Genomic DNA, 12593 nt, shown 5'->3' on the forward strand with positions numbered 1-12593 from the left:
AAAGAGAAAGAATTGTACTTTGCACCAGCTCGGCTAAATAATCACACCAGCCCCCATCTTTAACTGTCATTGCCTTGTTTTATTGATGTCTATTTAATGTTATTTATTCATTTATTTATTTATCTATTATCTATTAATTTCACTTTTATGTCCTGATACCTGATACCATCCAGAACATAATGTGACTTATGTCAAATAAAAAATTGTAAAAGTAAAAAAAAACTTCTCTCTCTCTCTCTCTCTCTCTCTCTCTCTCTCTCTCTCTCTCTCTCGGGTTACTGAAATCACCATATCTAATGTCCCCAGATGTATCAAAAACGAGGTGATGGAGATAGAGTAGATCCTGTAAAATCGCCAGAGAGGTAAAACCGATCTCGCTGGTTGTAAAAACCCAGTTTTAAAACATGTCCCATCTCCCAGGAGACAGACTTTAATCTTAAACTCACCCAGTGAAACACTAGATGTGTCTTTTCCGGTGGTCAGTGATGATCCGTCATGGTGCACGTGAGCTCGGAGAAAATTACTGTTTTCAGTGTGGTGTGGTGATCACAAGCGCTTCTCCTGTCTGCATAAAGAGCGCGGGGACAATAAAAAAGACGGTGCAGGAAACCCCCGAGATCATCAGAGAGCAGGAGCAGACAGAACAGCACTGCTAATACCAGTGTCGAAGACAACGAGAAGCCCAGCTGCAGTAGTGTTCTGAATAGTGTGATTCAGAGTAGTGTTTCTTCTGAGCAGAACAATGTTAGTAAGATTGGGAGTCAGAGGATCAGTTACTCTGATGTCACTAAGGGAGTGAGGAGGAACAAAAGCTACTCTGAAGCTGAAGTAACAGTGACTCTGAAGCTGCTGTAGCCTCGAATCAGAGTAACAGTGACTCTGAAGCTGCTGAAGTTGTGAGTCCAAGTTAAAGTTTAGACATGTTTAAAAGCCAGGACACAGACCTGCATGCAGTCAACCAGATCAACATGTTTTTAGATGAAACTAGGGGTAAAAAGGGGTCTCAAGTTCACTAGGGGTGAACTGGAGAAGTTTTTTACAGATTTAAATAAGTTTATCTTGTCAGGGATGAAAGCACGTAAATAATCACAACAGAAACATTTTAGATTAAAGAAACACCATACAGAAATCAGACATGAAACCAAACCTGCCAGCCCTAAAGGTGTCACTACTAAATGTAAATAAAAGTAAATGCACATTGGTCTCTGCTTTTCTCGGTTTCCGGGTCGGCGGCCATCTTGCCGTTTTTCCCGCGCCTATAATATATATAAGGACAATCAAGAGTTTAGCTCCTGGCCAGATTATCTTACTGGCTTCCTTGCCCCTGAGATTATTCCTGCCATCCTGCCTGCTCTGTATACTGTTCCTGATTCTTACCCTGAACCTGATGCTGTAGGTCGATACTCCGCTACAGAGTTCGCCGAGGTCACCGCAATCTTGCCTGACTACGTCGCTCCACGCCCGGGTTTTGCTGACGACGTGGCTCAAACCTCCGCAGAGGGCGTTGCACTGCCTCAGACCTCCGCAGAGGGCGTCGCTCCGCCTCCAAGAGATTCCTTGCCCCTGAGATTATTCTTGCCATCCTGCCTGCTCTGAATCCTGTTTCTGTTCTTGATCCTTACCCTGAACCTGATGCTGATCCTTACCCTGAACCTGAACCTGTTTTCTGTTCTACTCTGTCTCCCTAGTTACCTGGTTTGGACCTTGGACTGTTTTGTGATTTTATGTTTTTGCTCTGCCCTGTTTTGCCTGGTTTGCTGGTTTTTGGATTTTCTGGACTGTTTTCGGTTTTGCTTCCCTGTATTGCCCTATTGCCTGTGCCTAGACCCTGGACTGTTTTTGGATTCTGTTTTTGCCTTTGCCCCTTTGCTTTACTTTATATATTAAATTCAGTTTTTTGGGTCCTCCCATCCTGTCACTTTGCACTCACCTAGACTGGCACCCATGCTCCCTGACATTACTATGTTTTCACCACCGTTCACTATGGAAATCCTACACCTTGGCTCTTTAAATGTGAACGGGCGTAGAGATAAAAAATAAATGGACAGTATTAAAAGAATGTATTACCCTAAAAGAGCTAAGCTAGAGAGCTAGAGCTAAGAGCTAGAACATTGTTTTAACAAGAAACTCATAGTGATGAGAGCAGGGTAGACTGGGGTCATGGGACCAACCTGAGCGCTGGAGTAGCAAAACACTTTTTCTGTCTGGAGACGAGGTGGATTCGGCGTCTGCTTATGATTAGAGCAAAATTCAAAGACACAGAATTTTTATCTGCTAATATCTATGCTCATAATACCGGAAATTAAAAAAAAATTAACTTTTCAAACTCAAAAACACAATTTTCCTTCCACACAAGACGCTTTTCTAGTCATTGGTGGGGATTTTAATTGTACACTAGATTTCACCGTGGACAAAAACAGTGAAGAACCTCATTACTAATCTGTAAACGTTCTTGAGGAAGTGATGTCACGGTTAAAGCTGCTTGATGTTTGGCGAGAAAAGAATAAGGGATTTAAACAGTATATTGAATGTAAAGTATTAAATATGAAGTATTGAGTGTAAAGTGCTGAATATAAACAGTTGAATGTTTTACTCAGTGTGTGTTTTTGTGTTTATAGAGTGAATAAAAATGTCTACTGCAGTGGGAAGGAGAAAGTGGACTCGATCATCTTAGGTGGGGACTTTTAAAGGGCATTAAATTTCCTCCTAGAACTGATTTTACACATCTTACATTAAATGCTTTTATTGCACATAGTTGATATTTGGAGAGAAACATATTCACAGCAGAGATGCTACACCTGGAGCAACAAAAACCTCTCTAAGCGGAGTCACGTGTGTACCCCAAGCGAGATGGCGGCTATCTAGATAAGCTCCTACCCACTCGGTAATAATTTGATCATTTATGACGAAGTAGTTGACATTGTGTTAAAAAAAATAATTTGAAAACGTTTATGATCCGGATGCTAAGAACTTAATCACGTTTTTGATTGTATCACGATGACTACAACATCCAAATATTTCAAAGAAGCAAACCGCATGGCGACCAGGCAGACCCCACCTTTAACGGACACTAAGGCAGCTTCGAGTCCGCCCGAAAAGCAGACTGACGCTAAAGTGAGCCTAGAGAAAGTTTTTGCTGAAGTTACCAAAATGAGTAAGACCCTTCAGGCAGTTGCAGCGGACACAATCGCCATTAAAGACACGATGACGGAGCTAAAAGATACCGTGAACGGGCTGCAAGTTCGAATGGAGGAAGCGGAGGGCCGTATCTCACAAATTGAGGATGTGACAGAGAGGTTGGCGACAGATAAAGATGCTAAAAAAAAGAAGATAAATGTTTTGTGGGATCGTGTTCAAATGCTCGAAAACCATAGTAAGAGGAATAATGTAAGACTTGTGGGGCTGAAAGAGAAGTATGGAACGAACGGCACCTTGCAGAGATGTGTGAAGAAAGTTTTGAGTGAAGGCCTGGGGATCGACATGGAGGGCGAATTCGAAATTGAGAGAGCCCATCGAATACTGGCTCCCATGCCGAGTGAGGATCAACCGCCGAGACCGGTGCTGATCAGGTTTTTAAGGCAGTCAGCGCGGGAAAAGATACTTCGAGCTGCGCGGGAGCACCGGGGAATCGAATGGGAGGATGTTAAGTTATCCGTGTTTCCCGACATGACGAAGGAGCTGGCTGAAAAAAGAAAGACCTTTTTGCCTGCCAAGAAATCGCTTCAACAGCTAAACGTAAGATACACGCTTGCTTTCCCTGCTACCTTGAGATTTACTTGGAAAGGTAGAAACCGTAGTTTCACCAGCACGGAGGAAGCGGAGCGTTTCATCAGCACCTTACGCAATGATGGGCCATAAACAGGTACGCTGTATGCCCTTATATGACAGTGATGCATTTGGACGATGAGGATTATATAAAAGTCAACCATGGCTGGAAATTAAACACGAGTGGGTTTTGAGCTTTATGGTATGCTGCCCGAGCAGCGTGCAGCTGGACAGTGACATTATGAGCTGCATGGGGGGTACCCCACGGACCAATAGGAGTTATTTTTCGTTGTTGCGTGTTATATTTGCAACAATTTTTTTGTTTGTTTACAGGCTTTGGTTTAGAGACCAGGGACTGGTCAGAGCTCCCAGGTTCTGTTTTAAGGGAGCATTTTAAGTTACTTAATGGTGTTCGTTATGTTTTTTTCTAATTTTCCATGAAAAAAGGTTCGGTCATGACAAAGTTTACTACTGAAATTGTGTTATTGCATTTGCTAGGCAGGAAGGTCTATAAATATACAAAAGTGGGTTCCTTTGTGGTTGGAATTAATTTTATTTTATTTTACTTTACCCTTTCTCCTGATGTCGATACTTCATAGTGCACTATGGTGGGGAATCATATAATATGTGTGTCTTGGAACATAAACGGCTGTGGGAGTCCTATAAAAAGAGACAAAGTTATGACATATTTGAAACATAATAAGGTGGATATTGCATTTATTCAGGAAACACACTTTAAAGGGGAGGAGGCTCTAAAACTGAAGTATGGGTGGGTTGGACATGTATTTCAAAGCTCCTTTACCAGTAAGCGGAATGGGGTCGCTATACTAGTGAATAAGAAGCTAAATTTTGCTCTGACTGGTGAGGTCAGGGATGGTGAAGGGAGAATGGTGTGTATACAGGCCACGATAAATGGTACTGCTGTGGTGTTATGTAACATCTACGCTCCAAATATAGGGGATCCTAATTTTTTCTATGAATTAAATAAGAATTTAGGGGAAATGGATGGCCAAATAATACTAGCCGGAGATTTTAACCAAGTGTGGGATGCTTTTATAGATAAAAGTAAATGTAGTGACCAAACATATCCTAAAGACAGAACGGCAATTCATATGATGAGTGAGGATAATGGATTAGTGGATATTTGGCGTCTTGTAAACCCACGCGAGAGGGAATACACCTTTTATTCACATTGTCATAAATCCCACTCCAGAATTGATATGTTCTTGATCTCAAATACAATGACAAAGCATGTAACACACTGTAAAATAAATGCTATTGCCTTATCGGATCATGCTGCCGTGACGTTAGGCATTGATATTAATTGTGACAAAGAGCGAAATGGCAGATGGAGATTGAACACCTCACTGTTGTCTCATGAGGCCTTTGGTTCATCATTAAAAGAAGATTTACAGTCTTTCTTCGAAATTAATCCTGGTAGTACTGATAGGAGAGCAACTGAATGGGAAGCATCTAAGGCATATGTTAGAGGGAAGATGATAGGTTATGCTTCTAAAAGGAAAAGGGAGGATCGGGACAGAATACAGGAATTAGACAACAAAATTAAGAAGCATGATAAACAATTATCCCAATGTTTCTCAAATCAGATATATCAAGATATTTGTAAACTTAAATTTGAACTCCAGGAAATTTATAATGAAAAGGTGGAATATGCCTTATTCAGATTGGGAACGACTTTCTATGAGGAAGGGAAGAAAACTGGTAAATTGCTCGCTAGACAGCTGAAGCAAAAAAATACATGTAATTTGATATCAGCTATTAAGAAAGGAAACAGTGTAGTAACGTCAACTAAGGAGATAAATGATGTTTTACAGAAGTTTTACAAAGATTTATATACAGCTGATATTAGTCCTAAACAAGAAGAATTGGATAGTTTTTTCCCCAAACTCAAAATGCCTAAATTGTCCTCAGAGGAGATGAATATGCTAGAAGGCCCAATAACAGAACTTGAAGTCAAAAAAGCTGTATCTATTATGAGGAATGGAAAGTCAGCAGGGTTAGATGGGCTCCCGGTTGAGTATTATAAACAGTATATAGACTTACTTGCACCCACCTTAACAGAAGTATATAATGAGGCATATGCTACTGGATTTCTTTCCTCTTCTTTTAACGATGCTCTAATATCAGTGATTCCTAAGAAAGATAGGGATCCAACTAAACCCTCAAATTTTCGTCCAATAAGTTTGATTAATGTAGACTGCAAGATCCTGAGCAAAATTCTTGCGTTACGTTTAGAAAAGGTATTATCCAACATTATAAACCCTGATCAAGTTGGATTTATGATGAACAGGTCATCAACGGATAACATGAGAAGGTTACTCCATCTAGTTTGGCTAAACATGGAAAAGACTGACCCAATTGTTGCCCTCTCACTTGACGCAGAGAAGGCGTTCGATCGGGTTCAATGGGAATTTCTATTTACAACTTTGTCCAATTTTGGGTTTGGGCCCTGCATCATAAAGTGGATTCAAACATTATATAAGACACCTAAGGCATGCGTGATCACCAATGGTAAAGTTTCTCCATCTTTTGACCTCACTAGGGGGACAAGACAGGGGTGTCCGCTATCGCCACTATTGTTTAATATCACACTGGAACCATTGGCAATTGCTGTTAGGGCTAATGCAAACATTTCAGGCGTACAGGGAGGCAACAAAGAGCACAAATTATTTCTATATGCCGACGACATTCTGGCCATGGTAAAAGATCCAGATAAGTCCTTACCCCACCTAATGGAGACAGTTCAATCCTATTCCAAAGTGTCTGGATATAAAATTAATTGGACAAAGTCGGAAGCTACGCCTATATCCGGAATATGCAACGCAAATATGGTAACTAAATTTGGCTTTAGATGGATCCCAAGAGGAATAAAATATTTGGGTATAAAGATATGTAGGGAGTTGGAAGAGATTCCTACCCTAAATCTGGCACCACTTCTACAAAACATAAAAAATAACTTAGATAAATGGGGAAAAATTCAGCTAACATTATGGGGAAAAGTAAATATAATTAAGATGGTGGTCTCCCCTCAAATTAACTATGTGCTGATGATGCTGCCGCTTTCAATACCACAGTTGATCTTTAACCAATATGACATGATGGTTAAACGTTTTGTATGGAATGGGAAAAGGCCTAGGATAAAGTTTAACAAATTATCTGCATCCCGTGATAAGGGAGGGTTGGGATTACCAGATCCTCGGCTCTATCAGATATCTTTTGAAATGGCCAAATTGGCCAAGCATTGGAACAATAATGCTCAATTAGACTGGGTTACTATTGAGAAAACCTTGTCACGGCCATACAACCCTATCGAGCACTTGTCTCAGTGTTTAGACACAACTACAAATCCTATCATGAAGCACTCAAGACAGGTTTGGGCGAAGATTCACAAGATGCATAAATTATCACAATGTAAACAACCATACTCTTCCCTATGGTATAATTCTACTATTTGTATTGGGAAATCACCCATATATTGGAAGAAATGGCATATGAACGGCTTGTGTACTGTGTCAGATTTGTTTGAAAAGGGTGTATTTATGTCTTATAATAATCTTGTACAGAAGTATAATTTAAAGGGGAAACATCACTTTTGGAAATATCTTCAAATTAGGAATTGTGTTTCCACGAAAATTCAGCACACAGACGGAAACCATATCTTGGACTTCCTAACACTTCCTCATCCCCAACAAAAAGCCTCCGTATTTTATCGCCGCCTTTTCTGCCGAACTCCGGAAGGTCTTCGGCACATCTACGCCACGCCAAGATGCCGCCCGCTCCCTGGTCTCGGCCGCACAGGGGCATCGCTCTGTTGCAGAGTTCGCGGCTGAGTTCCGGACCCAGGCCACTGACAGCGGATGGGATCGCATTGCGCTTTACGATAGTTTCCTCCAGGGCCTCTCCTCTGCCGTTAAGGATGAACTTGCTGCTCGTGATCCGCCCCAGGATCTGGATTCACTGATCTCATTGGCTACACGCATCGATCGGCGCATAAAGGAACGCCGCCGGGAGCGTGGTTACCCTGCTCAGAGCCTAGATTCTCACGGTCCTTTAACTGCGAGCTGTTCCCCACCTCGTGCCTCGGGTTCTGGCACCCGTTCTTTCTCTCCGCCGCCAGCCATGCAGATAGGACGCCACCACCTGACCCCCGCTGAGAAGGAAAAACGTCGGTCTCTAGGTCTATGCCTCTACTGCGGAGGTAAAGGGCACATGGCCGCCTCCTGCCCGGTAAAAGGCAGGGCTCGTCTGTAAAGTGGGGAGCACCCACGAGCCACTCCTTCCCTGCTCCCTCCAAACCCACTATCTTGGTCCACCTTCAGGTTGGCCCCGGAGGCACAGAATTGGCTGCCTTCGTCGACTCTGGGGCTGATGCCGAATTCATCGACCTCAAGCTTGCCCAGCAACTGCTGGTTCCCATGGAACCCCTACCCGAAGCTCTGCTGATCAGAGCCCTGGACGGCAGCCTTTTAGGCCTGGCCACGCACCGCACTAAGCCTCTACTCATGTCAGTGGGGGAACAACATCAGGAGTGGCTTTCCTTCCTGGTCATCTCCTCTCCCCAAGCCCCGTTTTGCTCGGGTTCCCAGGGCTTCAGAAACACAATCCACGTGTTGATTGGATGACAGGGCGTATTCTGGATTGGGGTGTGCATTGCTTCGGCCACTGCCTTGCTCCCCCGCCACCCAAACCACTGCCGGCTGTCACTCCCGAGCACTCCGAGTTAGCATCGGTTCCTGCGATCTATCATGGCCTTGCCCGCGTGTTCAGTAAGGCCTTGGCTACCTCCCTGCCTTCCCACCGGCACTTTGACTGTGCCATCGAACTGCTTCCCGGAGCCAGTCCCCCTAGGGGGCGCCTGTATCAGTTGTCCGCCCCGGAGAGGACTGCCATGAACCAGTATATCCGGGAGTCCCTGGCGGCGGGTATCATCCGACCATCCTCCTCCCCGGCTGGGGCGGGTTTCTTCTTTGTTGAAAAGAAGGATGGGTCCCTACGCCCCTGCATTGACTACCGGGGTCTTAATGCCATCACTGTCCGGAACCATTACCCCTTGCCGCTTATGGCCTCGGCGTTTGAGCTCCTGCATGGGGCCACGATCTTCACTAAGCTGGATCTACGCAACGCGTACCACCTGGTGCGTATCAGGGAGGGGGATGAGTGGAAGACCGCCTTCAACACCCCAGCAGGACATTACGAGTACCTCGTCATGCCGTTCGGCCTAACCAACGCCCTGGCCGTCTTTCAGGCTCTAGTCAACGAGGTCCTCCGTGACATGCTCAATACGTTCGTGTTCGTCTACCTGGATGATATCTTGATCTTCTCCCATTCCATGGACGAGCACGTCCGGCAGGTGCGTCAGGTCTTGAAGAGACTTCTCAAGCATGGGCTCTACGTAAAACCCGAGAAATGTGAGTTCCACACCTCACATACCTCGTTCCTGGAAAACCTGCTTTCAGCGGGGAATATCCGGATGGACCCTGCCAGGGTCCAGGCAATCCGGGATTGGCCAACCCCCACCTCCCGCCGCCAATTACAAAGGTTCCTGGGCTTCGCCAACTTTTATCGCCGCTTCGTGAAGGGCTATAGTTCGGTGGCGGCACCCCTCCACCTTCTGACGTCTTCCCTCCGCTCGTTCGTTTGGGGCCCCGAGGCTGAGGAGGCATTTCTGGGGCTTAAGCGGCGATTCACGGAGGCGCCTATCCTCATCTTTCCTGACCCGGCTCGGCAGTTCGTTGTTGAAGTCGACGCCTCCGGCGTAGGGGTAGGGGCGGTGCTCTCCCAGGTCTGCCCTGAGGATAACCGCCTGCATCCTTGCGCCTTTTATTCCAGGCGCCTTAGCTCCTCGGAACGTAACTACCCGGTGGGTGAGAGGGAGCTCCTTGCCGTCAAACTGGCCTTGGAGGAATGGCGCCATTGGTTGGAGGGTGCGGAGGTCCCCTTTCTGGTCTGGACGGATCATCGCAACCTTGAGTACCTCCAATCGGCTAAGCGACTCAACCCCCGACAGGCCAGATGGGGCCTTTTCTTTGGCCGCTTCCAGTTCTCTCTTTCGTACCGGCCTGGGAACCGGAATGTCAAGCCTGATGCGCTCTCTAGAGTTCATGCCCAGATCACTCTCCAGCGTATTCTCTGTTTTGTTTGCTTGTTTCTGACCTGACTATTCTGTCCTCCGGTTTCCGGCTCGGCTCGGCTCTGCTCGCGCTGAACGCGCTCCGGTTTCCTGCTCGGCTCTGCTCTGTACGCGCTCCGGCTTCCGGCTCGGCTCAGCTCGCGCTGAACGCGCCCCCGCTTCCGGCTCGGCATCCTCGCCCTCAGCGTAGGATCGGCTCCCTGAATCGACTCCCTGAATCGGCTCCCTGAATCGACTCCCTGAATCGGCTTCCTGATTCGGCTCTGCACAGCTTTTCTCCCCTGCTCCTTTTGCATCTGCCTTGGATCCTATAACCTGAATTCTCTGACAACAGAAGAAAATAGGGTGGTGTCTCAAGTTGCCGCTTTTACTTTTAAGTCCCCAAAGTTACTTTCTAAATCTGATCAACTTGAATTTGCCTAACTGCAGTATAAATTAGATCAGATTTATAGTTGTAGATCACTGTATAAATGGTATATAAGGTCTAAATGAAGGGAGAATGCAATGTCATACTTTTTTAGATTAGAAATTAATTATTCTAAAAACTCATTAATTGAATGTTTAAATGTCAATGGGACTATCACTAACAATTCCCAAGAGATTGCAAGTTTCTGTGCTGATTTTCACAATTACCATCATCAATTATTCAGAAGAGGCAGCCTGTGCATTTCTAAAATCTATGAAACTTTGCAAGACTATTTCAAGAGATGACTTTTTTAGAGATAAATAATTATATATCTAAATATATAAATTATATAAATAATTATTATATATTATTAAATAAATCTCCTGGATTGGATGGGCACAGAGTTTTATACATTTATCTTATTGAAATATTCCACTTTTTACTTAAAGTCTTCAATGAAAGCAGAATTAAGACCTCACCCCAAACTCTCACTCAAAGTTGAATTTTCTTTAATCGCAAAAACTAAAAAAGATGTACTTAATTGACTACTGGCATCCTATATCTTTACTTAATAATGATTACAAAATTTTAGCTTTCATATTCACCAAAAGATTAAAATCTGTTCTTCTTCTTCTTTCGGCTTCTCCCATTAGAGGTCTCCACAGCAGATCATCAGTCTCCATAACCCCCTGTCCTCTACATCTGCCTCTTTCACACCTATTCTAAATTCTAAAATAGATGAGACACAATCCGGCTTTATGACTAAGAGGCACATTGTTTATAATATTAGGCTGGTTATTGTCTTATTAGCTGGTTATTGGCTTATTATCTATAAGTTTATTCAGAATTGATACATGAGGGCAGCTTCATTTTGTTAGAATTTTAGAATTCTTTAAAGCTTTTAATTCTTTGGAACACCAATTTATTATTATATCCTTGTATAGATTTGGTTTTGAAAAAGGGTTTGCAAAGTAATCAAAACTCTTAGGAGTTTTATTTCTTACAACATTTTATAAGTGGAAAGTGGATTCAGGGAATTTGTATAGATGATCAATAAATCATTATTAGTCAGTTGGCAGATGACACCACCTTATTTTTAAGAGATGTTTCCCAAATCCCCCGAGCAATTAATCACAAAGTTGTTTTCTGCAGCGTCCAGTTTTCACCTAAACATAGGTAAATGTGAATTAAAGATTGCACTGTACACTTCATTTATGGAATTCCAGTTACATTTGAAGTTACATATTTAGGCATTGTAATTACAAAAATTTCTAAATTCTGAACCTATGAAAGTAAAGGCCCTAAAAAGATTCAGTCTGTGGTTGCAGAAAAACTTATCTCTGAGACAGGGTACTGCTTGCTAAGGCTGAGGGCATTTCTAGGTGGTCCTATACTGTGCTCTCGTTTCTTGATTTTTCATCCCTAAAAAACACTTTTTAATCAACTGGATTAAACAGTTTTTGTGTAATTCAAATTCAGTCTGGAAATTAATCCCTAATTATTGTTTTTCCAAACGATGTGTCTCCCCTTTTTACTGAGTTGCAAATATAACATTGATAGAATCCCTTATGTTATCTAAGTTTTATAAGCAAGTATTACTTCCATGGTTCCTAATTTTTAAGCACAATTTTGGTACTTTAATTTGGAACAATCAAGACATTGTGTTAGAGACACTGTCTCTATTTTAATTTTTTTCATAATTGAGTGGAGAAAAACATTGACAGTTGCTCATTTAATTGAGAAGGTCTCATTTTTAAGTACACAGAGTTTCTCCAAAAAATGCAATTTCCCAGTAACTCCTAGGGAATTCTCCATTGTTATGGATGCTATTCCTAAAGGTGTTGTTATGCTTCTAAGAGTCACTGTGAAATCACTTAATACTTTTCCTGTCTCATTAGACCCATTGGAAACACCAGGGGAAACTGCTTTTTGTCACATCCCTCAGCACGTAACTTCAGAATTCATTCTCTCTTTCAAAAAGAGCTTACAACAACTCCTTATTTAACACATATGTATGTCTGGGAAAAATGTGTGTCAACCATATAAAAAAAAAAAAAGTATGGACACTGCCACTGAAATACTTAATAATGAATAAAGTCAGAGAAATTTCATTTCAACTTCTGCATAGATTTGATCACGCGAAAGCATATTTAAAGAGATTCAAGTCAGACAGACACAAGCTGTTCCTCGAATGAATCTGCTCTTCATGTTGTCTAGGATTGTTCTCATACCCAATTATTTTGGATTGAATTTTATAACCTGTAACTTGCT

The sequence above is a fragment of the Silurus aristotelis genome (assembly GCF_946808225.1).
Source record: "Silurus aristotelis genome assembly, chromosome: 11".
Lineage (NCBI taxonomy): Eukaryota > Metazoa > Chordata > Actinopteri > Siluriformes > Siluridae > Silurus > Silurus aristotelis.